Source organism: Marmota monax, unplaced genomic scaffold (assembly GCF_021218885.2).
Source record: "Marmota monax isolate L192 unplaced genomic scaffold, Marmota_monax_Labrador192_F-V1.1 WCK01_AAM20220418_F8-fsc00083, whole genome shotgun sequence".
Taxonomy (NCBI): domain Eukaryota; kingdom Metazoa; phylum Chordata; class Mammalia; order Rodentia; family Sciuridae; genus Marmota; species Marmota monax.
In genome coordinates, this window is record NW_026692848.1 from 1,777,841 (window position 1) to 1,794,687 (window position 16,847).

General features: G+C 56.3%; 1 long non-coding RNA gene across 3 annotated transcripts; it reads right to left on the reverse strand.

Annotated features, from left to right (window-relative positions):
• Nucleotides 1-9,203: 9,203 nt before the first annotated feature.
• On the reverse strand, nucleotides 9,204-15,761 carry LOC124095959 (uncharacterized). Of its 3 annotated transcripts, none has more exons than XR_006852726.2 (4): nucleotides 14,394-15,761; nucleotides 13,910-14,276; nucleotides 10,546-13,459; nucleotides 9,204-10,402 (listed from the first exon to the last, which is right to left on the reverse strand). It is a non-coding gene; the product is annotated as an uncharacterized LOC124095959 (long non-coding RNA). The 3 variants fall into 3 exon arrangements; XR_006852725.2 differs by having other exon boundaries at nucleotides 9,204-12,908; nucleotides 13,332-13,459; nucleotides 14,394-15,746; XR_006852724.2 differs by having other exon boundaries at nucleotides 9,204-13,459; nucleotides 14,394-15,745.
• Between the last annotated feature and the right edge of the window lie 1,086 nt (nucleotides 15,762-16,847).

Below are 16,847 nucleotides of genomic sequence, written 5' to 3' on the forward strand. Positions count from 1 at the left end.
TTTCTGCTGCAGCTGCTGGGCCTCTGTGGCAGGCCTGAGAGGGCCAATAGCCAGAGGCCAGCAGTGCCCAAGAAGTGGGCAGCCATCACCAATGGACCTCTGAGACCTGTGGCCTCCAGGGACTGTTCCTGGCCCACCATCCAGGTCCTAGGAGTCTGGAAGTTCTTAAGGGGAAGAGGAGCCACCCAGAGCCTCTCGAGGCATCGCCCAGACCAGGGCGGGTGGCATTCCCTCTGGTGACCATGGAATATTCAGGCCCATGAGGTGGAACCCTGGGGTCCCCCTGCCTGGCATATGAGGTGAGGGCAGCATTCCTGGGCTCCTGCCCTCACTGTGTTGACCAAGCTCTGACCTTGCTTCTCTCCCAGGTCGTTGGCTGCCATGGTGCTGGCCTGGCTGGGCCTTCTGCTGACCAGCACCTGCAAAGCAGACTAAGTATCCTACCCAGGAGCTTTGTAAGTGCAGGAGTGCAGGCTCCTACAGAGAGGCTCCAGGGCACCCCATCATTCCCCTTCTGCTGTGGCCACTCCTGACCCAACAGCCGTGCTGAGGCCAGCCTTCAAGGTGACCCAGTCCCGGGTACAAGGCAGCAAGCGTCCAGTTTCAGTTTTCCTGTCTCAAGGGTTTTATTGCCAAATACTTAAGTTTCCTCTTTAAATAGTGACTGGGGAAAATAAAATGCAAGTAAGATCTAACCCCATATCGAGAATTAACCAAAGGAGAACACTGAGTGTCCACGGCTGGTGTCTGGGCTGGGCCCTGGCAGTGGTCCCAAGAAAACTGCCCGCCACCAATTACAGCAGCCAGCTCACCACACCAGCCTGTTGCATCACCAGGATCCTAAGGAGAGCGTGAATCACAACACCAAAGGCTTAGAACAGAGCTCAGAAACGGAGTCGGTGTCTTGACCTGACATCTCGTTCAGCGCAGGTGCTGCGTCAGCAGGACGAGGCAGGCCTGGGGTCTGCGCGCCTAGCCAGGGCCACATGGGGGTGGCAGGGCTTCAGGTGTGGGCTCCACTGGAGCTGCCTAGCAGGCGGAGGTGGGTGTTGGGGGGGAGCCATCCTTCCTGTGTTTAGGTAAGGCCCCTGGGGAGGACCCCCGAGCTCTTGCAGAGAGCTCCTCACAGCCCCCAGCCAAGCTTGAAAGTGTGTACCTTCATGGTTCACAAAGTTGGATGTTTAAAGACAGCTTTGGGTTCTTTTTTCTTCAACATTTAAGCAAAACTCAGGCATGGGCTCAGAAGTCTACTTCCTTTGAAAAGTGTTACCAAATGGTGCACATAAACCAAGTCTTGGTTTGGGGTCAGCCTCTGAAGCGGAGGAAGATTTGGGTGGCCACTCATCATCTGTGTGTCCTGGGGCCAAGTGACTTAACCTTTCTGAGCTTTCCTGTCCCTGTGAAATATGAGTGCCACGCAGCCAGCCTCGGAGGGTTGCTTGGGAGCCCAACTAGTTAGTGCAAGCCACACTCCATCAATACCAGCACAAACACACTTCCCAGAAGCCCCCTCCTGGGTCACCTGAGGACAGGACTGCTCTTGACTTTCTCCCTCGCCTCCTCCTGGGGGCCGCGAGCAGATGCAGAGCAGGCTGGACAGCATCGCCTCGGACTGCAGATTTGTGAGTGTAAGAGGGGGTCATACCCGGGTGACAATGGCAAGTTCAAGGTATGCAGCAGACAAGAAGAAATGCAATTAGTTGGCAGAAGAGGTCTATGTGAAAGACGATGGAGAGGGCCAAGCCCCAGGACACATGGAGTAGACTGGGTATGCACAGAGCATAGGCCATTGCCCTTGGACACCAGAATGGCCATTCCCCTGGGGCTAGAAGGGGACAGGCAGGAGCCTGGAAGGGGCTGGGGTGCATGGCATTCCCTGGTCACCTGGAGATGGAGGATTGCTCCTGTAGATCCCAGGCACCCTAGTTCCTCCCAGGGAGGAAGCCCTGGGCTCCTTGGTAGAACCGCAGGGTAAGGGCGGCTCCCATAGGTGCAGGCTCCCTGGGTGGCCTAGAGATCCCTCCCGGTCTGGGTCATAAGGATCCCATGAGTCAGGAAGGGCAACAGGGGACACCTCTGTTTCCCCCCACTTCACCAGGGCAGGAGGCCCTGATCTCTTAGTCACATTCCCAATTCCTCAAGGGGCCTGGAAGTTGAAAGCGGGGCCCTGAAGCCTGCCGGCTGTGCCTCCTGCCTCGCAACCTCGGGTGACCAGCCGTGGAGTGCCAAGTGGTGTTAGGAGATGGAAAGTCAGCGCTGGCAGCCTCCACTCCTAGGCCTGGGCGGTGTCAGCCTGGAGTCAGGGCTCCAGCTCCCCCAGCCCAGCTTCGCTGCCTTGCTCAGCTGCCGAGCACGTGCCCACGAAAGCACTTGTTGCCCATCAAGTAAAAATTTCAGCCTCATCAATCCCATCCCTGATGGGCATTAGCTGAAAGTGGCTTCATGTTCAGTTGATGGAATTCTCCATCGACTTGGCGTTGCCTGAACACATGGAGTAGACTGGGTATGCACAAAGCATAGGCCATTGCCCTTGGACACCAGAATGGCCATTCCCCTGGGGCTAGGACAGGACAGGCAGGAGCCTGGAAGGGGCCTGGGCTGCACGGCATTCCCTGGTCACCTGGAGATTGATGTTTGCTCCCATAGATCCTCAGGCACCCCAGTTCCTCCCAGGGAGGCTCTCAGCCACTCACAGGGTCCCAGGCCTCCCGGTGTTGCTGTGAGTGTTCCCAGGGAGGGTCCCCTACACTGCTCATTCATTTGACAATGCTCGTGGGTCCCCCACCTGAGTGCCTGAGACACGGGAGCTTCCCTCAGGAAGAGCATCTCAGGGCAGACAGGCAGCTCCCTTCTAACTATCGTGCACAGCTGCAGGAAGCCTGCTGCAGTAAATGTGCAGACACTGCGCTGTTGGCCGCAGCGTGGAAGCAGCAGGGTTGAGCTGGCACTGGAGCCAGGCTCCAAAGATGCTCGGGAGAAGGGAGACAGTGTGACTGTGATCACTGAAGGTGCTACTTAATGGGCAGCTTTCTGCTTAGTGGACAATACATCACGTTGTCCAAGTATTAGGGTGGAATCGAAAGACGTAGTAACAAGAAGTCTCACCCTGGTGGCCCCCACCGGTGCAATTCCCTCGTCACCCTGATGACTAACCATCTGTACTCAGCCTTTGCTAGTCTTTGTGTTCCTTCAGATGGAAAGATGAATGATTATCCTTCCCTCTTCCTGCAGTTCTGCGTCTCACCTTCCCCTCTACCTTCCTGTCTGAACATCTTCCCACATCTGTCCGCAGAGCTCTCTCAATCCCCGTCTGTATGCGGCTATTCAAGCAGACCTGGGTTCACCTCTCAGCACTGCTGCCAATGTGCCCGGCCACTCGATTAACAGCACGGGTGCTTCGGGGTCAATATCAACACATCAGCGGTTTTGGTAGACCATCCCCGACTGCCTCCCATGGTGTCAATCTAGCTTGGGTCTCTGGTGACAGCTGTGACGGCACTGCATGTCTCTTTGAATGGACAGAAGCCATTTAAATGCATACTCCTCAAGGAAGATCACGAGGTATCCATTCAACACCCCCCTCGATGCCCAACATCACTTTTAGAAAGTCCAACATGAGATCAGGCACGGATGTCCTGTTCTTTAATGGCATTTCCTTTCTGATGGAGCTGAACCTGTGGGGAACGGGGACATGTATGAGTCACAGGCGTCTGGCATACCGCATGTGCGGCGTCACGGTGGGGGAGGTTTCATCGGCAGCCACAGGTCGTCTGGGAAACCACGTCTATCAGAGCAGCAGGCTGAGTTCTGAGTGACTGCAGAGTGTGAGGACCTGCTCTGGACTCTCCCAGCCACCGCTCAGCCGTGGCCTCTCGAGCTCTGCAGATGGGGCCCCTGTGGGTGTCAAAGCTCAGGTACCGAGTGTCCTGCCCAGGTGCCCTGGGGAAGGGGCCAGGAGGCTCCCTGACTTGCTGCTGGAGGGCCTGAAGCCTCCATTGTCTCTGATCACCGAGCCACGTCCACTCTGCCCAGGCTTGGGAGAGGGGGCCTGCAGCTGTAACCAAGAGTGAGCGTCAGTTTCCATGAGAGCTGGAAATGAAACTGGAAGGGGGTGACCTGGGGCTGCAGTGGGGCTCCGGCCTGGCACACTGGCCTAGGAGTGTCCGCAGATGCCATTCAGCCTGGGAGCTCCCCAGGCACGGTACCATGTCCGTCTGTCAACACGTATTAGCCCTCGGAGGTGACCACATGGAGAGGGTACAATGAGCCAGGACGTTGGCCTCTGCCAGCCTCACTGTGTCCTACAGCCACAACCCAGACTTGAGAGTGGAGCCCCCATCTGTGCAGGTCCAAGTCACTGTGCACCGGGAGCCATCAAGGGGGAAGGGCAAATGGCAGGCCCTCAGTCTGGCTTCTACTACAGACCAGCGGTGAGAGCCAGGGCAAAGGTCACAGAGTTTCCTGCAAACTCTGCAGCCTCCTTATAGATCTTCCAGATGCTTCTCTGGTGCCACCCCTCCTGGCCTGGAGAGTAGGCACAGATCCTTCCAGAAAAAATCACTCTCACCTTGGTGCCTGGAAAGCCCGTGTGCAGACCCCAGCACTGTAGAGCCAGCAGCCTGCAAAGGGAGCAGGTGACAGGGGCAGGTGAGGGGGTGGCTGTGAGAGTCCCTGCCCAGGCAGTGTCCCATCACAGCTTAGGACACTCGTCTTATGAAAGCCCCTTTCCTCTGCCTAGCATCCGAGGTGGCGAGGAGGCCAGGTGCTGCGGGAAGCTCAGGCTCCGCCACACCCCAGATCTCAGGGAGGCTGCCGGAGCTGCTGGCGGTCTCTGGAAGCCCGTCACCACTTCTCCATCTGCGAGGTGAGGAAACTGTCTGAAGCCGGATGATCATGAGAAGAACCCACACTGATTCTGCTGTTTTCAAGTCAGAGCCAAGGGAGTTTGCTGCAGTCTGCAGGTGGAGGTGAGGCCCAGGATCCGGGTCAACGGGGAGGCGGGCAGCATGGTTGGGGTGTGAGAAGGCTTTGGTGACGCAGGGAGGACGCAGCAGGAGCCATTTTGGTGGAAGGGTTTTCACATGATGTGGGCTTCAGAGGTGCCAGTTGGTGCCTAAACTGAGGCCCAGGAGGCAGCTGCCTGTGCTCCAAGGTCCAGGAAGGGGATGTACCAGGTGGGATCAGGGTTCAGCATACAGAAGAGAGGCCTAGAGCCATGAGCCTGGAGTGTGAGAAAAGACAGGACCCAGGAGTGAGCTGGGTGGGATCAGGGCTCAGCTTACAGAGGGGGGCCCAGAGCTATGATCCTGGAGTGTGAGAAGAGACAGGATCCAGGACTGAGCTGGGTGGGATCAGGGCTCAGCTTACAGAGGGGAGCCCAGAGCCATGAGCCTGGAGTGTGGGAAGAGAAAGGATCCAGGACTGAGCAGGGTGGGATCAGGGTTCAGCTTACAGAGGAGGGCCCAGAGCTATGATCCTGGAGTGTGAGAAGAGACAGCACCCAGGATTGAGCTGGATGGGATCAGGGCTCAGCTTACAGAGGAGGGCCCAGAGCCATGAGCCTGGAGTATGAGAAAAGACAGGACCCAGGACTGAGCTGGGTGGGATCAGGGCTCATCTTACAGAGGGAGGACCAGAGCTATGATCCTGGAGTATGAGAAGAGACAGGACCTAGGACTGAGCAGGGTGGGATCAGGGCTCAGCTTACAGAGAGGGGCCCAGAGCCATGATCCTGGAGTGTGAGAAGAGACAGGACCCAGGACTGAGCTGGGTGGGATCAGGGCTCAGCTTACAGAGGGGAGCCCAGAGCCATGAGCCTGGAGTGTGGGAAGAGACAGGATCCAGGACTGAGCAGGGTGGGATCAGGGTTCAGCTTACAGAGGAGGGCCCAGAGCTATGATCCTGGAGTGTGAGAAGAGACAGCACCCAGGATTGAGCTGGATGGGATCAGGGCTCAGCTTACAGAGGAGGGCCCAGAGCCATGAGCCTGGAGTATGAGAAGAGACAGGACCCAGGACTGAGCTGGGTGGGATCAGGGCTCAGCTTACAGAGGGAGGACCAGAGCTATGATCCTGGAGTATGAGAAGAGACAGGACCTAGGACTGAGCAGGGTGGGATCAGGGCTCAGCTTACAGAGGGGGGCCCAGAGCCATGATCCTGGAGTGTGAGAAGAGACAGGACCCAGGACTGAGCTGGGTGGGATCAGGGCTCAGCTTACAGAGGGAGGCCCAGAGCCATGATCCTGGAGTGTGAGAAGAGACAGGACCCAGGACTGAGCTGGATGGGATCAGGGCTCAGCTTACAGAGGGAGGACCAGAGCCATGATCCTGGAGTGTGAGAAGAGACAGGACCCAGGACTGAGCAGGGTGGGATCAGGGCTCAGCATACAGAGGAGGGCCCAGAGCCATGATCCTGGAGTGTGAGAAGAGACAGGACCTAGGACTGAGCTGGGTGGGATCAGGGCTCGGCATATAGAGGGAGGCCCAGAGCCATGATCCTGGAGTGAGAAGAGACAGGACCCAGGACTGAGCTGGGTGGGATCAGGGCTCGGCATATAGAGGGAGGCCCAGAGCCATGATCCTGGAGTGAGAAGAGACAGGACCCAGGACTGAGCTGGATGGGATCAGGGCTCAGCTTACAGAGGGAGGCCCAGAGCCATGATCCTGGAGTGTGAGAAGAGACAGGACCCAGGAATGAGTTGGATGGGATCAGGGCTCAGCTTACAGAGGGGGGCCCAGAGCCATGATCCTGGAGTGTGAGAAGAGACAGGATCCAGGACTGAGCTCTGCGCTCCTGATATTAAGCATCAAGGAAGGAAGGAAGGAAAAGAGGATGTGTAGGCGGGATGACTGAGGAGTGGGGCTGAGCACAGGGTCCCACAGCAGCAGAGCAACCCTGGTGAGGGAGAGGACAGGGTCCGGGACTAGTACAAAAATGGGGCTGTCACTGGAACAGAAATGGGACCAAGAGGAACTTTGGGGGTTTTCAGACAGGGGAGAAGTCATAGAACTTTCTTTGAGAGTCAGGAAGATCCAGGAGAGAGGGCCGCAGACCCGCGGGAGGGGAAACGCAGTGGTTAGGGAGGGTAGAGCTGCTCAGGTCCTGTCCAAGGGGGCGGGCCCACAGCACAGGTGCAGCCTTGCACAGGAGCGAGGAGTCCCACGTGAAGGAGGAGCAGGGCTCTGAGGGCTGGAGGATGTCAGGCTCCACGTGGGAAGTGTGGGTGTCACGTGTAAAAGGCCACCCCCTCTGCCCGGCTTGACCCATTGCCCTGAGTTGCGGTGGGGCTCCCAGGGGACGGAATGTTCTCTGGGGCAGGAGGTGACGGTGCAAGTTGGTGCCCCTGCAGGTCCAGGGAGCAAAGGATCTGGTGGAGGGGTCACTCCGGCCAGTGGGGACGACAGTGCGGTCACTCACTCTGCAGGGCTTCCTTGGCACAGCTCTGACCCACGAATTGCCACTTTGTAGTTAATTCCAGTTCACACTGCAGGACTCTTTCCCTGGCCCATCCCACCCCCAGGGACCCATGTCAGCAGCTTCTCCTCTGGGCGCCTCGGCAACTTGGCTTCCGCTTCCCTCTTTTGGAGATTGGGCCCAGGAAATAAAGATCCGATGGTCGGGAAGGTGTTCCAGGTTGGGGTGCCCATGCCTGGCTTCAGACAGGCTCATTCCAATCCAAACAGGTCCTCCTGTCCTAGGGACGTCCGCTGCCCGTTTCTCCACCCAGGACAGCCACACCCCGCCCACAGCCATGCTGCCCACTTAGGTCTCGGTGAGATGCTGAGGTTTCCCTTCTGGAAAATTCTAAGGTTGAGGAAAAAAGTTGGGGTAAGAACTGAGAAGGAGGAGGGAAGAGGGCAGGGAATCCATGGGCACCCTCCCCACTCACGCCTACCAAACCCAACCCCAGCTCCCCGGCAACTGCGGGAAAGAGATGACCTGTAGAGACAGACCCCTTGGGAACAGGGCAGAGGTGACAGCCCAGCACCACATAGCACGCAGTGGACACTGGGCATGTGTTTCTATGCGGACGAGTTGAGCACACAGGGCCCAGCTGAGAAAACCTGGGTGAGCCTCCAGGGGGCTGAGGGTGGCCCCACAAGAGCCAAGGCCAAACGTGGGAAGAACGGCCGGAGAGTCTCTCAAAGGCTTCATTCACCCCCCGCCAAGGCGCCCGCTCTGCAGCACTTCCTGTCAGCCTGGTGTGCCAAGGTCAAAGGTGAACAAGTATTTGGAAACTATGAAAACTTTTGGCTCCGTCGCTGGCCTCCCACGGGCTCCCTGGAGTCCACGCGCTGTGCACTCCAAATGGCGCAGGCACAAGTCCTCCACAGCCCAGCCGGGCCCAGGAGCCCAGCCGCGGGGAGCTTCTGCCTCCAGATGCGCAGTGGAGTGGTGACCACCACAAGTGCCCAGCAGACACCGTCCCGGGCTCTCTCCAGGTGTGACCTCCTTTGGCTCCGTCAGCCTCACTTCTTGTTGCACGTGACCTGTCCAGAGCTGGAGGCCCAAGTGTAGAACGAAAGGAATGGAGAATGGCCTTGGTTTCCCTTAGACTGACAGACGGACGCCTCCCCGCACTGGGCATGATGGCCTTGCTCTCCCAGGTGAGGGCAGGGTCACAACACTCTGGACAGTAGCAGCCAATACTGATTAAGTACTGGAGAGTGAGCTGTGCTGCCCACACACACCCTTCCTCCCTCTCTCCAGTTCCTAGAAGACTGGCATTCCTGCCCCGGGGGCTTCACCACGTGCAAGACCTGAGTCACGAGGATGTGTGCAGGCTCTGTGCTGATTCCAGGCTCTGACACAAGAACCTTGGTGTGCTCAGGGCCTCCCTCAGATCAGTGGCTTTGCCAGTACTGGTCCCAGAGTGAGGGCAAAGCAAACCAGAGAACTCCAACTGGCCCCAGTGGACATGCATTATGAGCAGGACCAAGATGGTGGGGCTGTTGGACTCTGCAGTATTTGCAGCCAGTCTTACTAGCAGCACTCACAGCACACCAGGCCCTCAACTAGAACCTTCAGTTGTAGAACTCCTTTCACTACCAGAGCAACCACTGAGGCTGAGTGCACTTTAGCTCATTTGACAGATGCCAAAACCGAGGCAGAGAACAGAAGGTAACATGAACCAGTTCCACAGTTCAAGGCACTCGTGCTATCAGCAATCCAGGACTGTCACAAAATACCTGAGATAATCAACATACAAGGAGAAAAGGTTTATTTTGTATCAACATTTCGATGGTTTCAGACCATGGTGAGTCGGCTCTGATGCTTTTGGGACTGTGGTGGCACCATGCATCATGCGGCAGAGGAGACGAGACGGCTCACCTCGAAGCAGTCAGGAGGCAGAAGGAGATGGAGGAAGAGACCAGGGTCCCAATATCCCCTGGCAGCACACTTGCCCTGTCCTCACTTCCTGGCACCAGGCTGCCTCCCCAGGAGCACCGCAGGCTGGGGACAAGTCCTCCACACGAAGGCCGTGGGGGGTGTTCAGGTTCCGAGCTGCAGCGACACTGTAATCAAGTCATTTTTCAATGTCAGACCTTATCTTTATGCCTCCACACGGTTTTACACTCACAGCTGGGAAAGGGCACAGAGGGGTGGTGACCCTACTTCTCAGCAGTAGAAACTTCTGAGAAAGGTTGTGGGCCACATCCCCACCAAGAAACAGGAAGCCGGCAAATTCCACTCAAACCAGAGTCATCAGAAAGGGCCTAGGAACCTGTGGTCACTAGCTCCGCCCCGGGCCCGCAGCGCCTGGACCTCAGGCCAGGTCCAGCTGTGAGATGCCAAGCCTGGAACGTGACCTCCCGCCATCAGAAGCCATCAGCCTGGGACAGTGAAGGAGCCAGGGCCACAGAGAACCCTCCAAGGATGCGCAGGAGCCCACCGCCCACCACCTCCGCGTTTCCTGGACTCAGGCCAGTCTTCCACTCCGTCTTAGGGGAAGAAACCGTCCCGGGGCTTCAGTGAGTATGGGAACCCACTGAGCAGAGGCCCCTGAGCTGGGGAGTCGGAGGCTTATTCCGCTTCCTCTTACCAGAGGTCTGATTCCCTGTGACCCTCATCGTTTGTTAAATGGGAGCTTGAGGACACCGTGCTGCCTGACCAGACCATGAGCAGCCCCTGTCCCCGTGATGGGAAGGGGTGTGATGGGTGCCGTGGGAGTCTGTGGACAGGCCTGGGAAGGTGGCCTTCGGAGAGGCCAGGCCTGGACAAGGGAGCACACAGGACCACTTTCTGCCCAGTGGCCACTAGATGCTGCGTGTCCATTGGCTTTGTGCAGAGTGGAGGGGCGTGTGTCACCAGGAAACAGACTTCCAATCCGGCGGGCTTTGAATTCTGGCAGGACTGCTGGCCTGGGTCCCACCCCTGCGTCCGTTACCTCAGGAGCAGTCATCTTCAAAGGAATTTGCCGGCCCAGATATTGTAATTAACCATGAAATCAGTCCCTTGGAGATCACGTGTCTGGGCTCTTCCCCCCACCCCAGCTTTAAAGTGCTGCTCAGCACTCAGGGCCAAAGCCAAAACCCAGAGACATACCTTGGCCTCGGTGACGAAGAGGCATCTGTGCATGGAAGCCGAGCTGAACCGAACTCAGTTTCCTGTCAGTCTTCTCATCAGCTCTCCAAAAAGGAGTCTGGGCTCCCCAGGGGTAGATACAGATTCCAGGAGTTACATATAAATTCCAGAGATAAATGTAAATTCCAGGGCTGTGAGCTGGGTCCAGGCTCCTTCCCTGGCCTCCCTCTGACCTGGGAGGCTAGCGCAGGTTCCACTGTGTGCTTGGGGCTGAGCCTCAGCGGGATGTCAGCCCTGAACGTCCAGGAGAGCGTCGTGTGCATCTTCTGGGCTTTGCTCTCATCCAAGGCAGAGTGCCGTGGGGCTGGGGGCTGTGCATCTGGGTTCTGTGAACTGCAGCTCCTGAGCACAACCTTGAGCCAGCCAGAAGCAGGGCACAGACAACCCTCAGGAGCAGCCCCACACCCAGAACCTCTGGTCATCATTCCCATCAGACTCTTGACTCCCCAGCACTTCACCGCCAGCACCAGGGGAAGACGCCAACCACCGGAGGCTCTTCCTCCCCCAGGCGAGCCACCGGAGGTGTGCCCAAGCAGTCTGGGCTGCGGCTGGCTGACCCGAGCCTGCCTTCTGCAGGTTTAGCTTAATCGTTTGGTGACTAGGGTCCCATGTCCAGCAGAGGATCAGCCCAGACTGTGGATCCTCGTTGTTTGTACCTCAGCTATTTGCACCACCCCACTGGGACCCCGCTCCTTCTAGGCAGCAAGGGTGCACTTCAGACTGGCTTTTTCCTCTGGCATGTGCTTGCCCGCACCCTGTGGAAGGGGACAGGCAGGGACAAGGGCTTCCAGTTCTCAGGCTCCAGCTCTGCAGGCTGAACACACCTGTGCTCGTGGCTCAGCTCTTGGGTCCTCTGCAAGCCAGGAGTCGGAGCACCTCTCCACGTGCGGTGAGACCCTAGGTGTGACACTTCCTTTGCCCCTGTCCTGCCCCTGGCTGGTGAGCCAACACGTTTCCACCTACATCTTGATGGCTTCACACATGTTGGGACTTCAGGTGGCAAGGACAGGACAGTCACAGACTGCACTCCGGGCACGCTCATCGCAGTCATCTGCAGGCGGGACCTGCAGATTGGGGCGCACCCTTTTCTACCTCTGGGTCCCCAAGGCAAGGATGGACGGAAGGGAGAGCACCACTCCAGCAGCCCAAGAGGGGTCAGGTCTCTGTCTCCAGTGGACTTGGCATCTGTCTTCCCCAGAAAGACCTGATTTGATTGGATGGCTTCCCCAAAACAGACCACCCATGGACCTAGGCACCGATCGCTGGCCCATTCGAGGCAGCAGGGCTGGCCTTACTGACGCAGAAAAGGCCAGGCAGAACCCTGGCTGGTTCTTTTAGAATGATCCTAAAACGCACCTACTTCCTTCCTTTTCTTCCTCAGGTTGAGTTATGACTTTACAACTTAGTGCAACAATGTATCTAAACAACCCAGGGAAGTCCTGCTGTGGTCACTCTGAGGCCTTCTTATTTTCAGGAGGTAACATCTCTCAATGCTCACTCCCCTCTATGACAATCAGAGAGCAGTGTCAAGCCTTCTAGTTCTGTGCAGGGACCAAGTTTTACCTGAATAAACAGAGTGAATGACCGAATGCAGACCAGGAAAATGCAAATTAGGTTCACTTTTAGCAAGCACACGGGGTGATGGAGGGCGGTCTGGCCTGGCACTCCTGCACAACGGCATTCCTCATCTGCTTGAGATTTCCAAACAATCCAGATTCTTCTTCTTCTGATAACCATACCAGAGAGAGATCCCCACATACCTGGGGGTTTCATGTCACGCTTCACCATGAGTGATGTGGAGCTCCTGGGGACAGAGAGCGGGCTCAGTCACAGATGCAGCCTCAGAGCCAGCCCGAGAGGTCATGGAGGTGCACAGTCAGAGCAGCCCAGCCTCCTGCACCCAGAACTTACCAGCAGGACTCCAACAGTGACCCTGCCAACACACAGGAACCAAGGGAAGAGGTGGACCCTAGGGACAGCATCTGGCGACCAGAGCCGCTCCTGGCTCCCCTTCCATCCTCCAGGGCAGGACAGGCAAGGCGTGCAGGGGGCCTCGCCGGTGTGCCTCCAGGTCAGCCCCAACACAAGACAAACCCACGCCTGGGCCGGCTTCCCACTACCCCCACGCAGGTTTCCCACTACCCCTGCGCGGGTTTCCCACTACCCCCGCGCGGGTGGTCTTCTGCTGCCCCAGCCTTGTGGCACACGTCACTTTGGAAAAGCTGCTCTCACCACCCTGTGACCGATTCTGTCTGCTCCCTTCTGGGTGCCACTGCTCAGGGAATTCCAGTCTGAGGTGGAGGGGGGTCAGCCGGCTCTCATCACTGTGACAAAACGCCAGAGAAAGTCAACTCAGGACAGAAGACTCATTCTGGCTTAGGGCTTCGGAGTCGCAGTCACGGTCTCCTGGCTCCATGGATTCCCGGCCTGTGGTGAGCGTCGGGGGAGACGGTGTGGTGGAGCATCTCTTTGCCTCATGGCGGCAGGGAGCCAACAGCCAGAGAGAGAAAGGCCCAGGACAAACTACCCGTTTTAGGGCCTGCCCCTGTGACCCACTTCCCCAGCGAGGCCCACCTCCACTCCTAAGGTGTCTACACCCCTCAGTATCATCGCCAGCCGAGCTCCACAGCCTCCGACTCCGAGCCATTGTGCGCATTCCACATCCGAGTCCACATGGCCCCTCTCGGGGTCAGCCTTTGCTCTGGTCTCTGATTCCCAAACTGCTGACCACCACTGAGCTCAGTCACCTGCATCTCAGACCGTGAGCGCCTCAGGCCGGCTGCCTTCTTCCTCCTCAGGGGCCAGCTCCACGGTGGGCAGCAGGTGGATCAGGCACGTCTCCCGTGAAGATGCTCGTGCAGAAGGCCAAGAACACCTGGGAGGAGAAGAAGACCTCCCTTTGCAAAGCAGATGGCCTGGACCCACAAATGGTTAAGTGTCCAGTAACCCAATCAACGTGTACCTAAAATTACAAACCTTCCCCTTTGCTCTCCAAACCCCGTAACATTACATAAACACCATTAACAGACAACCACGTAGGAATACATGTGAGTTCTAGCACACATTGCTCTTCCACTCATTCTGACAATGTCCAAACCATCAACAAACCTAGACTTGGGCCTGACTCTCCCCTGAGGGGCTCCTGAATGCCCTCCGCGCTCTTCCCGCCCCTCTTAATAACGTGGTTGGTCCTTGGGAGCCTTGGCCTGGCAGAGAGCCCCTGGGAAGGCCCTGGCCCTGCCCCCGAGCTCCCGTGTGCTGACATCACTGCAGGACAGCATCTGGCCTTATCACCTGACGTCCCACAGACCCAGGGTCCCCGTACCACGCCAGGTCACAGAGACCAGTGACGGTGCTGTCAAAGTTCACCCGCTGGCTGAATCTCCTTTACCCTCTGGGCTCCCCAAACGCCCTGGGACTGAGTTTCGGAGCTCGGAGCGCTGGCAGCCTCAGCACTGGGCTATGCTTTTGTAGTTGCCTTTTTAAAACCCGGAGCAGAAGGGCATTTCATGTCAGTCTTTCCTCTTCGAGTGGCGGCCTCACGTCCTTGTTTCAGATCCCACGTCTCGGTCCTTCCCTGAAGGCCACCTTCTGCTTTCCCTCGTAGTTCAGCCGCTGCCCCATGTCTCTTAGCTCACCCAGGGCTCAGAGGTCAAGCGCCAGCCTTCTGGTCACACCAGGACTCTGCCTCCCTGCAGTGTTCGGGGAAGAAGATAAATAATTAATGTTCAAGACAAAAGCGATCCACGATTTAAAGGTGACAGGGGCCACGGACAAAGAAGAAGCAGGAGAGCCAGGGCAGAGCTCACCTATAGGAAGGACACAGGGGCAGAGTGCTCTCCCCTCGCTCTGAAACTGAAGCATGCCTTCCTCCTCCTGCCGAGGCCAGCCTCTCCCTCTGTGGAAGGCAGAGCTGGCTAAAGCCAGGCCTTTGCTCTCCAGGGACGACGGGTCTCTGCGTGTGCCAAAATGCTCCACAGCTCCGGCTCTAAGGGGAGCCTCAGGATCCGCATATGCTTCAGGTTTCTCTGTTTGGGTTCCAGCTCTTCAACACGGTATCTAACTCTCTCTGCTGTTTACTGAACATTATACACATAGAGAGCTGATTGGGAAAAGATACAAGGTGATGGATTTACATGCATCATCATTCATCGGACAGAATCGTCAAATGCAGTCATTTTAGACCATCTACCTTAAAACATTGAAAGGTTTTGTAGATGACAGAAATGACGCACTGTCCATGGGCTGTGCAGACACTGGGCACTCCAAGGTGCTTCACGGGAGGAATTCTCATTAGGACCAGTTTTCTCCACCACCGAAGATAATGATCGATGTCCACATCGCAAAGCCAGCAAAACCATTAACACTCACTTAGAAGTCGTGAATTTTGCATTTCAAATAAATTGCAATCGTCTTATATGAAAGAGATGCCGCTTGACAGATAATGAGGAAATTTTACCGCCTTGGACTGGGGGCACCTCAGCAGACACCTGACTTCAGGGAGCAGCGTCAGGGCTGCATGGCTGTGCTGCTCCTGCGCCAGCCCTGTGCTGGGAAGGTCTGCTGACTGCTCCCCTGACAAGCCGGCTCCTGCTGCTGCGAGCAGGCAGTGCTAAAGAGTTGGCAATTCTTCCCAAATTCCTTCATCACTTTATCAACAACTTCGATGAAATTTTTCTTCAGTTTTTATTATTTTAAATGCTTAGTATGTGAAATTGAATTATGATACTCTTAATTTTTTCTTTTTTCCTCATTGACTATCACAAATTTTCTTTATGCAAACCATGAGTCTTTAGCAGAACATGATATTCCTTGTACTTAAATATGTACATAATTTAGCATTTAAAATTTTTAACATTATTAAAGTTGGCATAATTTCCCAGTATTTAGGTCTGTATCAGTAATAACTAACATATAGTTTGCTGAAATATTCAAATTGGTTTTTGGTTTTGAGTTTCTTTTTTTATCGGTCTGTTTGTTTGGGTACTGGGGACTGAACCCAAGGGCACTCTAGACTGACGGACATACCAACTCTTTTTCATCTTATGAGACAGGGTCTTGCTAAGTTGCCCAGGCTGACCTGGAACTTGGGATCCTCCTGCCTTTGCCTCCTGTATTGATGGGATTAGGGGTGTTCGCCACCACACATGGCTCGGGTTGTTTTGAATTTCAGCCATACTTTTTTTTTTTTTAACTCTTACATTATATGAAACCCCATTCTAGACCAGCCTGTGGTGCCAGAAGATGTCCCTGGGCTGGAGATCTTATTTGTATTCTTTCTTCTTTGCCCCACCCACCCACCCTGAAGATTCAGAGGTGTATGTGTCTGGAACTTAAAGGCAGCGTGAACACAAGTGTCCAGAGTGGGGTTGGCTCACAATATTCTATTTAAGTTTTGCAGCTTCTATTCACAAAAGAAAGACAACACATAGCAATAAAACTAGAAGTTTCTTGGAAGTCAGTACAGCAGGAACCCATTCATCTGCAGCGCTGTGATGGCCCGGGATCTTGGTGGGACCTAATGGGTGGGCTCACCTTAGAATTTCTATTTCCCACCATCGCTGCTCCTGTTATCACCCTCACAACCTCTAAGGAACTCGCTCAGGATTTCTCCCTCAACTCCTCCTGGAGCGTGAGCACGTGGCAGGGTGTGCCTGCACCACCTCGCTCCGTGCAGCCTGAGTGCATTGAATGGAGGTAAGTTGCTGCCACCCAGGGCTGTCCCTGTGACCCTCTTTACCTTGGGGTAATGGGCACGCTCTGACCGGCCCTTCACAGTCGACTTGGTGGTATTCAGCACATCTGCAAGGTGGAGCAGATGTCACCACGCTGACACTTTCAGGACCCCAGGGGAAGCGCCACACTCCCTAGCAGTCCCTGTGCCCTCCCTGCCAGCCAGCCATGCTCTAACGCCTGCCGCTGAGGACTTGCCCTTCCAGAGCCCGCATGCCAGCAGCCTCTCGCGCGTCCCCAGGCATAGAGGTTGGAGGTTCACTCCCGCTGCAGCCTGCGTCTGCACTTCACCCTTCTTCTCCAACTGGCTGTTTTTAGAGCAGTCCTAGGCTCACGGCCCAACCATGCAGGTGAGAGATTTCCCGAGTGTGCCCTGCCCCCCAACGCTCCCCACATCCCCGGCTCCACCAGGGTGCTGCTCTGCTCACACGGGGGACCCCATGGGATCCTGTCACCAGCTCCCAGTGCCCAGGGCCTCTGCGAGGCTCATTCTCATTCAGGGCATCCCGTGCATTTGGTCACATGCCCGA